Below are 17,041 nucleotides of genomic sequence, written 5' to 3' on the forward strand. Positions count from 1 at the left end.
ATAGCAAACTGTTTCTTTTGGAAAAGTACATTTATCTCAATCTCAAAGATACCTTTCAGCAATGGAAAACTTTAACTTCCTAATAATACAAAAATGATGGTCATTTAGGTTAAGATGACATAATTTGAGGTTAAATGAAAGGTTCAAAATGCTCCAATCATGCAAATAAATTGTAAATTAGGATTAGCTTCTTGAAATGTTGAGACCATAAAACTGAAATTTTCATTTGATTTATTGCCAGATGAATCCATCCTATGTAAATTCTGTATATCTGCTCCAGGCCATTCTTCTCTGAATTATATGCTATTCATCATCCTGACATTACTGAAATAGCATAAACTTCTACTGATAAAGATAGTGCATTTTAAATGTCATTGCTTATATTCTGCGTATATTTCCATGCCCGTCAGAAAAGAGTGCTAAAAATTAGTAATGTGTAAATATCTTATTGAACAACATACAGTTTGATCCCAGAGAAAAAACATAAACATGTAATGATTTTCCTCCATTAAAATAACACATTTATTCCTTCCAACAGCTTTCTGTTTATGAGGAAACAAACGCAGAGATGTTATTTGCAAGTCTAGAACCATGCAGGGCTCGCACCTCCCAGGCCACCCATTTCCATTTAGGCCTCTATTTAAGGATTCATCTATATTTTGTATAGTATTAAACCTGCACATTCCTTCTGGTTGGTAAATAAGAGATAGACTTGCTTTCCCTTAATTCCACTTCATCAGTCTATATCCCAATGCTTTTGAGGCTATTCAATAATTTTTACTGAAATAAGTTATGATCACTCAAAATTTTTCTCTTTCAGACAGATGTTATCACTGTTTCTAAATTTCAATCAGTCTATAAAACCTGAATGTACAAATAATTAACTAGCATTGGTTTGGGAGCCAGAAGATAGAAGCATATCTTCTAGATGAGAGGGAGTCACCACCTCACAGGGTCTTGTCTTCAACCCTAGAGGCACAGAAATGAGATGCTCTTTTGCTGAGTATTTCTCTCTTTTATCAATCATATGGATTGCCATTTTTCTGAACTGCCTGTTCAATTTTTGTCCCATTTTTCTGTTGCAGAATTAGCATTTAATTATTGATTCGTAATAACTTTGTATCATAAATCTTTATCATATGTATTGCCAACATTTTTCCCAATTTTTCATTTTCTTTGATTTGGTATTTGCTTTTTAATTATCAGAAGTTTTAAATACATGTGTAATCCAAACTATCAGGGTTTTAAAAAATTTATTGACTTATTTGGCCTGATAACTATTCAGAATATTTATTATAGATAACAGAAATGAATATCTATTTTTTAAAGCAGCATGGCTAAAGTTGGCTGTATCAATGAGATTTGGTCAGTCATCTTTCTTGGTTCTTCACAGCATGTACATGGTTGAGCACTCCTTGTTTCTTGAAATTCTTTCTTTGTTTTCCACGATAATACATCTCTTGGTTTTCCTCTTTCCTTTCTTGCTCCTCTTTTCTATCTTCTTCATAGGCCCATCCTAATTTACCCGAGCAATAAATATTGCAATTCCTTAAGATTTGGTGCTAGGACGTCTTCTGACATCATTTTGCACTCTCATCCTTGGATGCCTCATCCACATAATGAGTTTAACTGCTCTCTATGGCCCATTGATTACTCACATTTTTATGTCTCCAACCTGAATCACTCATCTGAGCCTCATATATATTCAACTGTCTACTTGATCCATCTACTTATAAACCTCAAAGACACCTGAAACTCAGCATATTCAAAACTGAGTTCCTTAATTACCCCTCCCTATCCAATAAAATTGTCTTCCAACATTAACTCAGTGAATGCTGTCAACATGCACATGAAACTCTGAAGTTTAGGAGCCATCTTTGACATCACACTTCCCTTTATTTCCATACCCAGTGCATTATGAAACGGAAGTACGATTATACCTCTTGGATTCACCTATTTGTTTTCATCTTTGTAAACTACCACCAGCTCCAGCCCAGACCACTGAAATAGCTGAAATCAGGAGTCAGTAAGCTTTTCCTGTAAAGAGCCATATAATAAATATTTTACTCTTTCGGAGCTTTGTGGTCTCTGTTGCAACTACTGAGTCTGAGTTTGTAGTGACAACAGCAGCCACAGACAGCACATAAATGAATGAGCATGGCTGCGTTCCAATAAAACCTTATTTATGGACACTGGAATTTGAACTTTATACAATTTTCATGTGACATGAAATTTTATTTTTCTTTCGATTTTCTTTCAAACATTTAAAAATGCAAAAGCAGTTTTTAACTTATGGGCTGTAAAAGAATCAGGCAGCAGGCTGGCTTTGGCCCCCAGACCCGTGGTTTGCTAACCTCTTGTCTAAGTGTCCTCCCTCTGCTGCTCGCATAGCTGTTAAATTTATTTCTAACACTGCAGAGAGAGAGAGCTTGTGGAATTCAAGTCTGATTATGTCAAACTCCTGGTCAATGATTTTTCTCTGCTTTTAAGGAAAATATTAAACATTTGACATTGTTTCAAAGTTCTGTAGGGTCAGATTCCTCCTTTCCGAGTTCTTCTCTTACACTATCTTGGCAGGTATTTTATCTCATACTCAATGCATTGCTCTCACCGATAATTTTTGACCAGTACTTCTCATCAATATGAGATAGAGACTCTGATTCTTAGTTTTTATGTCCTGCATCACATATATGACATGATTACCAAATATATGTTGGGAAAAGTTTAGTTAGAAAAATCTTCCTTACAAACTGTTTATGGAAAATAAATTTCACATCTTTTCTTTCTTGCATTACAATTTACAAACAAAATATATATTTTCTGGCTGTCAGATCCTACATGATAATTGTGTGATGTCATATAATTATAATCTTCAAGACACTTTTTAACTCTATTTCATGTATTTCAGAAAATTATGCTAAATACCTAATAATCATAACTGAATTTTTTTAATAAGACTTTGTAGTAGAATTTACGTAGAGTCTTCACATGTAACAAAACAAAATGCTTATTATTCTGAATTAAATGTTGCTTTCTACATGAATAATCTGTACTGAATGCCATTCTTTAAATCAGTTTACTTGAATGACTTTTGACAAGCTATTAAATAATATCCGTAAGACAGCAAGTCAGAAATAGGAGATTGTTATCACATCTGACATTTGACTCTGCTTGGGGCATCCTGTACAATTTAATCAAATGAAATTCACCTTGCTTCTGTACCTACACCAACATTCGACAGTACCAATTAAATGGATTATCTATGCTAAAGCTTATTAATATAATCCCACATTAAATGTTAAAGATATTAGTGGTTATATAAAAGTGAATCTCTATAGTCAGAGTAATAATAATGATGACAACTTGACTCTTCCTATTATGAATCATAATTCATTCTGAATCATACAGAAAATCGAACTAAGTCTGGAAGTTATAAATTGTGATTTCTCACAGTGACCCTCAAATAGGCTAAAAAAATAGATTAGGAGAGCTGGACAACTTAAGAGTGAGCTAACTAACATGACTTCAAGAAGGAATTTAGAGCTGAAAGAACTAGTTAAGTGACTGCAGGCAAGTCACTTAACCTCTCTTAGTCTAAGATATGCCACACGTAAAAGGGGCTAACAGCAGCAACTCAATAAAATAATAGATTTTAGATAATTACGTGTGTGTGTGTAAACACTGTCATACACATATAAGGTATTAAAATGCTCATTTTCCCATGGTGCATTTTCCTGGAAGATGAATCAGCCAACCTTTCAACGTTGGATTATTCTGAAATATAATGAAATATCTGATACAAGCTGATCAATGTCATTTTCAAAGTAGGTCTACTCTGATCATCCTATTTTAAACTGCAATTCAATGAACATATCCTGTATCCCACACTCACGATCCACCCTGCTCTTTTGATTCCATAGCATTTACCACAATCTAGCATACAACAATTTTTCTATATATGACATTTCCTGTCCTTTTTCTTCCACTATACTTTTGGTTTTGTGAGTGATGAATGCAAAAACGTTTTCCTATATTCTGCAGAGTTGAAAACAATGTTTATCACATAGCACTTTGAAAGTACTTGTTGAATAAATGAATTAGTGAACTTTACACTTTGATTCTCTGATGCCTTCATTACCCTACTTAGTCCCAAAGAGCCACTTTAAAGGCTCTAAAAATAACCTCTCGTGCTAGTCGCATATGGTGCCATTGACCCAAAAGACATTCTCTAAGGCCATTTTATTTCTTTATACTGTCCATCTATTCTATATGTAATTTTAGCAGTAAGTGATTAAATTACTACAAATTATTTCAATCAGCTTTCCAAGAAAGCAAATAGGTGTTTCATCTAATTCTGTGGGAGTGGTTTTGTGAATTGATGATTTCGATATTTTTTTCTTTTCCCTGGTATAACAAAGAGTTATAGGTTGTCATAGTGTCTGCTGAATTTAACAAACACAGATCACCCAATAAAAATTATTTAGCATAATCTAAATTATAGGGTAAAATAACATGCTGTTGATCATGACCACTCTTATTCCAAAGCATTTCATGACTTTGCCATCTATTTTTCTTTTCTCATGCTTAGAAACATATGTATTTTGGTTAATTTGAAATGACTCTTTAAGAGATGGACTTTTTGGAATATTTGAGGTAATACAAATTGGCATAAAAGAGTATGGGAACATAAATTTTAGGCCATAATTCACTTTTGTGGAACATACTCAGTGATAATGATAAAATCAGTGAGAAATTCATTTGGGGAATGTCTGTCTCTAAGTACATGACAGAACGACCATAGAATATGATAGTTTTGGAGTGGCAATAAATGCAAATGCTTCAATCAGTCAGTACATACACTAAACCATGAGTCAGTGCAAAGGCTTCAAATAACTCAGAAGATGGCAAAATTTTCAAACTTCCAAAGGTCTTAATTGTCCCTGAAAATAGGCCCAAAGGTGTCGTTAAAAAAGACATATATGAATCCTCAGAGTCACTCACCAGGCAGGTAAAAATATTTAAATAAAATGAAGAAATTTTTTTAACTTTAAAAGACAAATAATAAGAGAAAGAAGAATTACAAAGAAAACCAATAATTCAAGCATTTAATCTATTTTTGTGCTAGAAATTCATTCAGATTATAAAACAAAAAAATTATAAATAAATCTCTCAGAATTTGACTCAGTATCATTTATTTAAAATTATTGGATGAATATTAATATAACAAAAATATACTTTAGATTATATTTGCTTACATCTCTTATTAATTTTTTTAATGTAAGTGTTTCTACTGTGATGTCTTAGGTACCAGGTAGCCAGAATTCTAACTCAACTTGCTAACAATGATGAAGATAACATACTCCACATAACAAAATAAACCAACATCAGCAACTCAAGTTTCATTAACTCAACATTTCTGGTACCCATGTTCTTTCTATCAATCCCTCGAACATTCTCACAGCGTTTTCTCTGCTAGTTTCCCTCATGGCCACAGATTAGCTTCCATGGCTCAAATGTCCCATGCAGATAGGACATTATGTAGGGAATATGACAGGTGTCTATTCCTATGTTTCTTACCAAGACTAAGGAAATAATTCTTAGAAGCCAATCAATACACATAACCTCACATCTTATCATCCAGAAAAATGTCACATGCCTATTCAAAAAGGCATTACCGGCAAAAGGAATGGGGTTATGATGACCGGTTACATGAGGCACAGGGCCTTGAGAAGGAGGGCGGATTAGCTGAGCAAAACGAGGGTTCTGTATGAAAGGAATGGAGGATGAGGAGATTCCACTGAATGTTATGTGAGCATTCGACAATGTCTATTACATTGATCATTTAATTTGTTTATTAAGTAAATATTTATTGAATGGCCACCACGTTGCTGGTACTGTGTATGAAACATTGGAAATAAAACTATAAACAGGAAAAGTGAAATTTCTGCCCTCATGGCATTTGCTTGTTAATGAAAAAGAAAATGTCATATGATGAATAATAGAACTTAATATAGTGAATATTAGCAAAGAAAAGTGGACAGGCATAAGATATATTTTAAAGTGATAACTGTATTTGCTTATGGACAAAATGTAAGTGGTGAGAGCAAAGTAGAAATCTGGGTGGATGAGTAGATTTATTGAGATAGTGAAAATGTGTGAGGACCAGCTATGTGGTAGAAGTGTGGGGATAGCAATAGCTCTGTTTTGGCTATGTTGCTCTTAGGTATACATGAGACATGTAAGTGAGAATATCAGCTATATGAACCTGGAGTTCCAAGGAGAATCTCTACTGGAAGATCACATATTTTATAGCGTTACCTCTTGTTCCCTAGATATTTCTTATATTTATATTTTTAAAAGTAAAGTTTATGGTGGGAATGCAAAATGGTACAGCCAACTTGAAAGACAGTTTGGCCATTTCTTACAAAGCTAAACATACTCTTACAATACTATTCAGCAATTATGCTCCATGGTGTTTAACAAAGGAGTGGAAAATTTATGTCCACACAAAAATCTGCACATGGATGACTATAGAAGCTTTATACCTAATTGTCAAAACTTGTAAGCAAACAAGATGCCCTTCAATAGGCAAATGGATAAACTGTGGTATATCTAGACAGTGGAATATTACTCAGCACTAAAAAGAAATGAGCTACTGAGCCATGAAAAGTCATATTACTACATGAACCCTAAATGCATATTACTACATGAAAGAAGCCAATCTGAAAGTGTACATAGTGTATGATTCCAACTATATGACATTCTGGAAAAGATCAATGGTCACCAGGGCTTTGGGGGCTGGGGGCACAGGAAAGATGACTAGGTGGAACACAAAGGATTTAGGGGCAGTGAAAATATTCTGTTTGATACTATAATGACAGATACATGTCATTATACATTTACCAAAACCCACAGAATATACAACACCAAGAATAAACTGTAATGTAAATTATGGACTTTGAGTGATAATGAAATGTCAATGTAGATTCATTGAATGGAATCAATGCATCATTCTGGCATGTCATGTTGATGGTTGGGGAGGCTGTGCAGGTGTGAGGGCAGGGGTATGTAGGAACTGTGTACTTTCTGTTCAGTTTTTCTGTGAACCTAAAACTGCTCTAAAAGACACACACATATATATATATATGTATATTTTTTAAAGCAAGTTGTAGAAAGATATTTAAAAAACAGAATTTACAAGCGGAGATCTAATAATTTCAAACTGTAAAGAGGAAATTCTATCAACTAACACTTTGCTGAGGTAAGCTGAAACAATCACTGAAAATTGATTATAGAAAGTTTGGGGGGCTGGCCCCATGGTGTAGTGGTTAGGTTTGGCATGCTCTGCTTCAGTGGCCCAGGTTCACGGGTTCAGATCCTGGGCACAGCATTCACCAGCCATGCTGTGGCAGTGACCCACATGCAAAGTAGAGGAAGACTGCCACAGACGTTAGCTCAGGGCTAATCTTCCTCAGCAAAAAAGAAAAAAAGAAACTGAAAATATGAAATGTCTGTTAAAAAATTATTTTCCAAATTGCACTATCAGTAGGTATGGTCTCCTTTTTAAAAATTACAGGCACCAGGAGAGGGGATCGAAGATGGCGCCGTGAGTAGTCCTCTTTGTCTCTCCCCCTTCGAGTCTACAATTATTTGGACACTTATCGCTTAACAAAGGCTATCCAGACAGCATCTCAGGACGTCTGAGATACCCACGTGACTATACATCGGAAGGCGGACAGACTTTCCTCCGGGAGGATGTGGAAATAGGTGAAAACTCTCCAACCCCGACCGAACAGCCTAGTACCCGCAAGCGACTTTCTTCCAACAGATGCACCCAGAAGATCAACACACATCTAGGGCAGGAGCGAGCACACAACAGAGGAGCGACGGTGGAAACAGGTGACCAGAACCCTACCTAAACCCCCCGCAATTACTCCTAAACACAGAGGGAAACTTTGGAGTTGCACACCTGGGCCTGTGGGGAGAGTCTCTCCCCGCCATTGGCGGGGAGATCCCGCCTGGTGTTCGCAGTGCCCGGAGGGTCCCAGAGAGAGTCGCTGAGGGTACGGAGGTCTCCCAGCTGCCACTGCCGGCACGGTGGGGCTAGGGATTGCCGGAGATCTCCGAGCGGACTGGGGCTGGGTGAAGCTCCAAAGGCCGACTCCACGCCCCGGAGGGGAAGCTCCGGAGTTCCGCCCGGGCAGCAGACAAAACTCTCTGTCTGCCATTAGCAGAGGGGCCATGCCCAGCATTCACGGCTCCAGGAAAGTCCCAGAGAGAATCCCAGAGGGCGGGGCGACCCCCAGCTGCCATTGCCCACCCCGTGGGACTAGGGATTGCCAGAGATCTCGGAGAGGACTGGGGCTGGGGGAAGTTCCAGAGGCCGGCTCTGCATCCCGGAGGGGAAGCTCCAGAGTTCTGCCTGGGCAGCAGACAGAACTCTCTGTCTGCCTTTAGCAGAGGGGCAACGCCCAGCATTCAACTCCGGGAAAGTCCCGGAGAGAATCCCAGAGGGAGGGGCGACCTCCAGCTGCCGTTGCCCGCCCCGTGGGGCTAGGGATTGCCGGAGATCTTGGAGAGGACTGGGGCTGGGTGAAGCTCCAGAGGCCCGCTCCGCGCCCCAGAGGGGAAGATCCAGAGTTCTGCCCGGGCAGCAGACAAAACTCTGTCTGCTATTAGCGGAGGGGCCACGCCCAGCATCCACAATACCAGGAGGGTCCCAGAGAGGAGAATATTAGGCAGGGTAGCAGCTGACCAGCTATCACTGAAATCAGGATCTCCAGCTATCCCCCCAAGACAGGGAAAAGGGCTCCCCGAGTTCCTGGGGAACAGGACTGGGGCTGGGGGGAGTTCCAGTGACCCAGCTCCGTAGCCTAGGGAGAAACCCTACAGGCTCACAGCAGCCTCAGGGAAAGCCTCTGCACAGCACCAGTAGAAAGGACCCAGCCAGCAGCCACAAGGCTGGAAGACCCCAGGACAAAAGCAACATAGCAAGGTGAACTAACCACAGACTGTAGAAGATGCCAATAGCTCTCCTGCGACCCATAGTGGACAAGTGAGATTTTGTGGGTGCCGACAGCAATGGAGCGACAAATGTAAGTGATCCCACCCCTGGCCGCTGGAAAAGCCCATAACACCGTTGCAGACCCCAAGGAGGGAGCACGTCTAGGTGGGCTGCAACAGTAGGCACCAGCAGCCTGAAGCCCCCCTGTGACAGCCCCCACGGCAGAGGAGGGAATCCAAAGGACCACTGTGACTATGAGGAGGGGCCCAGGCCCAGTTAGCAACTGTGGACAGGGTTCCTGGTTGGTGCAGTATAAACAGCTGCTCCCCCACCGCAGCAGCTGAAACAAGTGAAAGGAGCAACTAAACTCTATCTCCATGTGGAGGCACAAATCAACAACATCAAGCAATATGAAAAAATACATTAAATCTCCAGAACAGAAGGAAAATAACAAATACACAGAAAACAATCCCAAAGAAAATGAGATATATAACCTAAATGATGATGACTTCAAAACAGCCATCATTAAAATACTCAATGAGTTAAGAGAGAATTCTGACCGACAACTCAACGAGTTCAGGAGCTATGTCACAAAAGAGTTTGATACGATAAAGAAGAACCAAACAGAAATATTGGAAATGAAGAACACAATAGAGGAGATTAAGAAAAATGTAGATGCTCTGAACAGTAGGGCCGATAATATGGAGGAAAGAATTAGCAATTTGGAAGATGGCAATATAGAATTGCTGCAGGCAGAGGAGGAGAGAGAAGCAAGACTAAAAAGAAATGAAGAAACTCTCTGAGAATTATCAGACACAATTAGGAGATGCAACGTAAGGATTATAGGTATACCAGAGGGATAAGAGAAGGAGAAAGGGGCAGAAAGCCGATTCAAAGAAATAATGGCTGAGAACTTCCCAAATCTGGTGAGAGAGATGGATCTTCAGGTGACAGAAGCCAATAGATCTCCAAACTTTATCAATGCAAGGAGACCAACTCCACGGCATATAGTAGTGAAGCTAGCAAAAGTCAACAACAAGGAGAAAATACTAAGGACAGCCAGGCAAAAGAAACTAACCTACAAAGGAACCCCCATCAGGCTATCAGCAGATTTCTCAGCAGAAACTTTACAGGCTAGAAGAGAGTGGAATGATATATTCAAAAATCTGAAGGACAAAAATCTACAGCCGAGAATTCTCTACCCAGCGAAAATATCCTTCAAATACGATGGAGAAATAAAAACTTTCCCAGATAAACAAAAATTAAGGGAGTTCATTGCCACAAAACCTCCTCTTCAGGAAATCCTCAGGAAAACCCTCATTCCTGAAAAATCCAAAAAAGGAAAGGGGCTACAAAACCAAGAGCAGAGGAGATAAGTAGAAGGACAACAACAGAGAGCAGCAGCTCTTCATCAGAACAGATTAAACCATGGGACGAGAAACAAAGGAAATTGAAGAAAACCGGAAAACAAGACACAAAATGGTAGTGGTAGGCCCCCACATCTCAATAATCACTCTAAATGTAAATGGATTGAACTCCCCAATCAAAAGACACAGAGTGGCAGGATGGATCAAAGAACAAGATCCAACAATATGCTGCCTCCAGGAAACACACCTCAGCCCCAAAGACAAACACAGACTCAGAGTGAAGGGATGGAGAACAATACTCCAAGCTAATAATGAACAAAAGAAAGCAGGTGTCGCTATACTAATATCAGACAAGGTAGATTTCAAAGCAAAACAGATAAAGAAAGACAAAGAGGGACAGTATATAATGATAAAAGGGACTCTCCACCAAGAAGACCTAACACTTATAAATATATACACACCCAACACAGGAGCACCAAAATTTGTAAAGCAACTCTTAATAGAACTAAAAGAAGACATCAACAACAATACAATAATAGTAGGGGACCTCAACACACCATTAACACCAATGGACAGAACATCCAGACAGAAAATCAACAAGGAAATAATAGAATTAAATGAAAAATTAGACCAGATGGACTTAATAGATATATATAGAACACTTCATCCAAAAACAGCAGGTTACACATTCTTCTCAAGTGCACATGGAACATTCTCAAGGATTGACCATATTTTGGGAACCAAAGCAAACATCAATAAATACAAGAGAGTTGAAATAATATCAAGCATCTTTTCTGATCATAATGCTATTAAACTAGAAATCAACTACAAGAAAAAAGCAGAGAAAGGTGCAAAAATGTGGAGACTAAACAACACGCTTCTGAACAAACAATGGATCATTGAAGAAATTAAAGAAGAAATCAAATTTTATCTGGAGATAAATGAAAATGAGAACACGACATACCAAATCATTTGGGATGCAGCAAAAGCAGTCCTAAGAGGGAAATTCATCGCAATACAGGCTCACCTCACTAAACAAGAAAAAGCTCACATAAGCAACCTCAAACGACACCTAACAGAACTAGAAAAAGAAGAACAAACAAAGCCCAGAGTCAGTAGAAGGAGGGAAATAATAAAAATAAGAGCAGAAATAAACGATATTGAAACAAAAAAGACAATAGAAAGGATCAATGAAACAAAGAGTTGGTTCTTCGAAAGAATTAACAAAATTGACAAACCCCTAGCCAGACTCACCAAGAAAAGAAGAGAGAAATCGCAAATTAATAAAATTAGGAATGAGAGAGGAGAAATCACAACAGATACCAATGAAATACAAGAGATCATAAGAGAATACTATGAAAAACTATATGCCAACAAATTGAACAACCTGGAAGAAATGGACAAATTCCTAGACTCCTACAATCTCCCCAAACTGAATCAGGAAGAAATGGAGAATCTGAATAGGCCAATCACAAGTAAGGAAATAGAAACGGTAATCAAAAACCTCCCCAAAAATAAGAGTCCAGGACCAGACGGCTTCTCTGGAGAATTCTACCAAACATTCAAAGAAGACTTAATACCTATTCTCCTCAAACTGTTCCAGAAAATTGAGAAAGATGGAGTACTCCCTAACACATTCTATGAAGCCAACATCACTCTGATCCCCAAACCTGACAAGGACAACACAAAGAAGGAGAACTACAGGCCGATATCACTGATGAACATAGATGCAAAAATCCTCAACAAAATTTTGGCAAACCGAATACAGCAATACATCAAAAAGATTATACACCATGATCAAGTGGGATTTATACCAGGGACACAGGGATGGCTCAACATCCGCAAGTCAATCAACGTGATACACTACATCAACAAAATGAAAAACAAAAACCACATGATCATCTCAATAGATGCAGAGAAAGCATTTGACAAGATCCAACACCCATTTATGATAAAAGCCCTCAATAAAATGGGTATAGAAGGAAAGTACCTCAACATAATAAAGGCCATATATGACAGACCCACAGCCAACATCATACTCAATGGACAAAAACTGAAAGCCATCCCTCTGAGAACAGGAACAAGACAAGGGTGCCCACTTTCACCACTCCTATTCAACATAGTACTGGAGGTGCTGGCCAGAGCAATTCAGCAGGAAAAAGAAATAAAAGGAATCCAAATAGGTAACGAAGAAGTAAAACTCTCGCTGTTTGCAGATGACATGATCTTATATATAGAAAACCCCAAAGAATCCATAGAAAAACTATTAGAAATAATCAACAACTACAGCAAAGTAGCAGGGTATAAAATTAACGTGCATAAATCAGTAGCATTTCTATACACTAACAATGAACTAACAGAAAAAGAACTCAAAAACTCAATCCCATTCACAATCGCAACGAAAAGAATAAAATACCTTGGGATAAACTTAACCAAGGAAGTGAAGGATCTATACAATGAAAACTACAAGACTTTCTTGAAAGAAATTGATGACGACATAAAGAGATGGAAAGACATTCCATGCACATGGATTGGAAGAATAAACATAGTTAAAATGTCCATACTACCTAAAGCAATATAGAGATTCAATGCTATCCCAATCAGAATCCCAAGAACATTCTTCACAGAAATTGAACAAACAATCCTAAAATTCATATGGGGCAACAAAAGACCGCGAATTGCTAAAGCAATCCTGAGCAAGAAAAACAAAGCCGGCGGAATCACAATCCCCGATTTCAAAACATACTACAAAGCTACAGTGATCAAAACAGCATGGTACTGGTACAAAAACAGTTCCACAGATCAATGGAACAGAATTGAAAGCCCAGAGATAAAACCACACATCTATGGACAGCTAATCTTCGCCAAGCGAGCAGAGGGCCTACAATGGAGAAAAGAAAGTCTCTTCAACAAATGGTGCTGGGAAAACTGGACAGCCACATGCAAAAGATTGAAAATTGACCATTCTTCTTCACCACACACCAAAATAAACTCAAAATGGATCAAAGACCTAAAGATTAGGCCTGAGACAATAAGTCTTTTGGAAGAGAATATAGGCAGTACACTCTTTGACATCAGTTTCAAAAGAATCTTTTCGGACACTATAACTCCTCAGTTGAGGGAAACAATAGAAAGAATAAACAAATGGGACTTCACCAGACTAAAGAGCTTCTTCAAGGCAAGGGAAAACAGGATTGAAACAAAAAAACAGCTCACTTATTGGGAAAAAATATTTACAAGCCACTTATCCGACAAAGGGTTAATCTCCATAATATACAAAGAACTCACACGGCTTAACAACAAAAAAAACAAACAACCCGATCAAAAAATGGGCAGAGGACATGAACAGACATTTCTCAAAAGAAGATATGAATATGGCCAATAGACACATGAAAAGATGTTCATCATCGCTAATCATCAGGGAAATGCAAATCAAAACTACACTAAGATATCACCTTATACCCGTTAGATTGGCAAAAACATCCAAAACCAAGAGCGACAAATGTTGGAGAGGTTGTGGAGAAAAAGGAACCCTCATACACTGTTGGTGGGAATGCAAACTGGTACAGCCACTATGGAAAACAGTATGGAGATTTCTCAAAAAGTTAAAAATAGAAATACCCTATGACCCAGCCATCCCATTACTGGGTATCTATCCTAAGAACCTGATACCAGAAATCTCAAGAGTCCGTTGCACCCCTATGTTCATCGCAGCATTATTTACAATAGCCAAGATGTGGAACCAGCCTACATGCCCAGAAACTGATGATTGGATAAAGAAGATATGGTATATATACACAATGGAATACTACTCAGCCATAAAAAAAGACAAAATTGGCCCATTCACAACAACGTGGATGGACCTCGAGGGTATTATGTTAAGCGAAATAAGCCAGTCAGAGAAAGACGAACTCTATATGACTCCACTCATAGGTGGAAGTTAGTATATTGATAAGGAGATCAGATCGGTGGTTACCAGGGAAAAGGGGGGTTGGGGGGAGGGCACAAAGGGGGAAGTGGTGTACCCACAACATGACTAACAAAAATGTACAACTGAAATCTCACAAGGTTGTAATCTATCATAACATTAATAAAAAAAAAAAATTACAGGCACCATAGGTTCATCAACCCTCTTTCCAGCAGATTTGCTCTTTCTTTTTCTCTTGTTTCCAAAGAGCTTTGAAATTTTTATATAAATAGCTTTTGAAAATTTGGAAAGCTAATTCCTTTTTTATTGACACTCAATGAATTTGCTATTGAAACCTGCACAGTTTCCAAAGATAGTGTGCCCTTTTCCTTGCAATGATGCATAATAATTGTTAATTATTTTTCCATATCAGATTTCCCTTATAACATGGAGACAATTTAATGAACAATGATATATGATTGTACCAAATAACTCAAGATTAAAAAAATTAAATATGAAAAATGACTAAGAAGTTAATTCCAGGAAGCTAAATACAAGTGATATATTCAGTTAGTGAGACATTTATTGGACACCTTGGTGGACAGGGCACTGTACGAGACATCTTTTGACAATATAAAATGATGAAAAGACAGAGGCAGGATGAAGACCATACATAAAGAGAAGAAGCAACCTTTAGAAAACTTGCTAATAATGTTGTACCTGTTCTTTGGTCACTCAGGATTTAGAAAAAAGAGGAGGGAGATTGCATTTTTCATCTCAATTTTTGAGCATGTGACAATAAGAATTTATTTTTATCTGCAAGTATGTAACTAAAAGGAACCAAAAGAGGAAAGGGAACAATTTCAAGAGGATGATAAAAGACAGAATGAGTAATTATTTATACAATTTTGGTAGTTCCAGGTTTGTGTATTTAGATGACTATTTGTAGCTTCATGGTTAAACTATTTGGATGTGGTTAGTCGTTAAAGTCGCAGCAAATCCTCTGTGATACTTGTAATTTTTCATTATCTGGAAATAGAGGAAACAATTAAGAATATTCATAACCGATGTGTGAAGCTTATTTGTAATTTCTGTGATCCTTGCTATTGAATACTTTGTAGCCATACAGCAAAATCATAAACTGACCTTTTACAAAAATTGAGACTTAGTAAGCCTACTTTTCCTTACAGTCTAAAGAAACTTTCTATACTTTTGTGAGTTTTCTCAGTGAAAATGTTTTATTGCTGTATAGTCTATCACATCTAGTCAAATTATGCAATTTCTTGTTTTTCTTTGACACGTCCTTTCCCACCATTCTTGCTAAGTGAATTTGTTTTTCCTCAAAGGCTCAATAGAAACAAAGTTTATTTTGAAATTCTATTCTGATATATCAAAGTATTTTTATATATTTACAGTGATAATTCTGCATTTTACACTTAAAAAGTAGTATTTCTGAATATTTAAATACATATCTACATAACATTTTAAAATCTGACCTTCAGTTGGAAACAATCTATGAAACATTTAAATAAATAGAATGCTTTGACTAATACACAAATACAAATTTGAATTAAATTCAGACATAAAATTATTTCTACCAAATGATAAAAATAAAACAAACCAATTTTCATGGAGTTTATTATTTGGTTCTGAAGAAATAAACTTTTTGCCACAACATATAATAGTCATAATGGAATATAAAATATGTTACACATACCCAAATACCATAAAAATGTACAATTACTTCAAAACAAATGAAAAAGTTTTAGGTAGAAACATTGAAAAGGCATGTACTTACTGTAGTTTATTTGTAATTATAATATGCATTACTGTATATTCACAGTTTTATATTGATATGACCAGGATTATTTATGCTAACCACAACAGTGAGTAGTAAGATAGCTTTGATATTATCAATTTATTACATTATTTTAAATATACATACATACGAAAGAACGGAAAAATGTCCTATAAGCCTCTAAAATGAAGAATGTATACCATTATAAAGTAAGTTTAAAGTCTTTCTAACTTTCGTATGGCTTTCCTGATAACACTAAAATATGTCCCTATATAGCTACTTAGGAAGTATAAAACCACATCTTCAACCAATACTGTGATATTTCTCTTGTCCTTTTCTATTGTCATACACAAATTCTTTCTGTCATTGAATATTTTATACATGAGAGATTCACTCAGCTCTTCTGCCCATTAATGGAGAAAAGGAGGTTAACAGTGTCCAAATAAGTGGAGGTGAATTAAATTAAAATAGAGATATTTCTATAGAGTAAAAATATCTTGACCATATCAATAATAATATGCTCATATGAATTACTGTGATATATCAGACCAATTCTAGTTCTAGTCAACTTAACCTTAATGATACATTCACCAGTGCCAATTATCCAGGCAACGAAGATCAAATGACTCCTTAAAGTTCTTCAATATCTATGAACCTATTATTTAATACATTACTTGGATTTACCAATATATCTTTTTCATTGCCATGAGATTAAAATTGGTATATTTCACATATGTGCAAATACAATGTCCTTTTCTCAGTAAAAGGCCTTTGCTCAACAAAAATTTCCTCAAAAAAGATGTACTAACTGTTGCTTCAGCCTTGAGAGGAGTAACAACTTAGGTAAAACCTCCTCTGTAAAAAACTAGGAAACTTAACAATTATTTAAAAACTGTTTTCAGAGACTAATAAAGAGGCAGCTAGAACTGTGATCCCTGAGACAAGGAAAATAAATCAGATGAACC

This window comes from Equus asinus, chromosome 4 (genome assembly GCF_041296235.1).
Source record: "Equus asinus isolate D_3611 breed Donkey chromosome 4, EquAss-T2T_v2, whole genome shotgun sequence".
Lineage (NCBI taxonomy): Eukaryota > Metazoa > Chordata > Mammalia > Perissodactyla > Equidae > Equus > Equus asinus.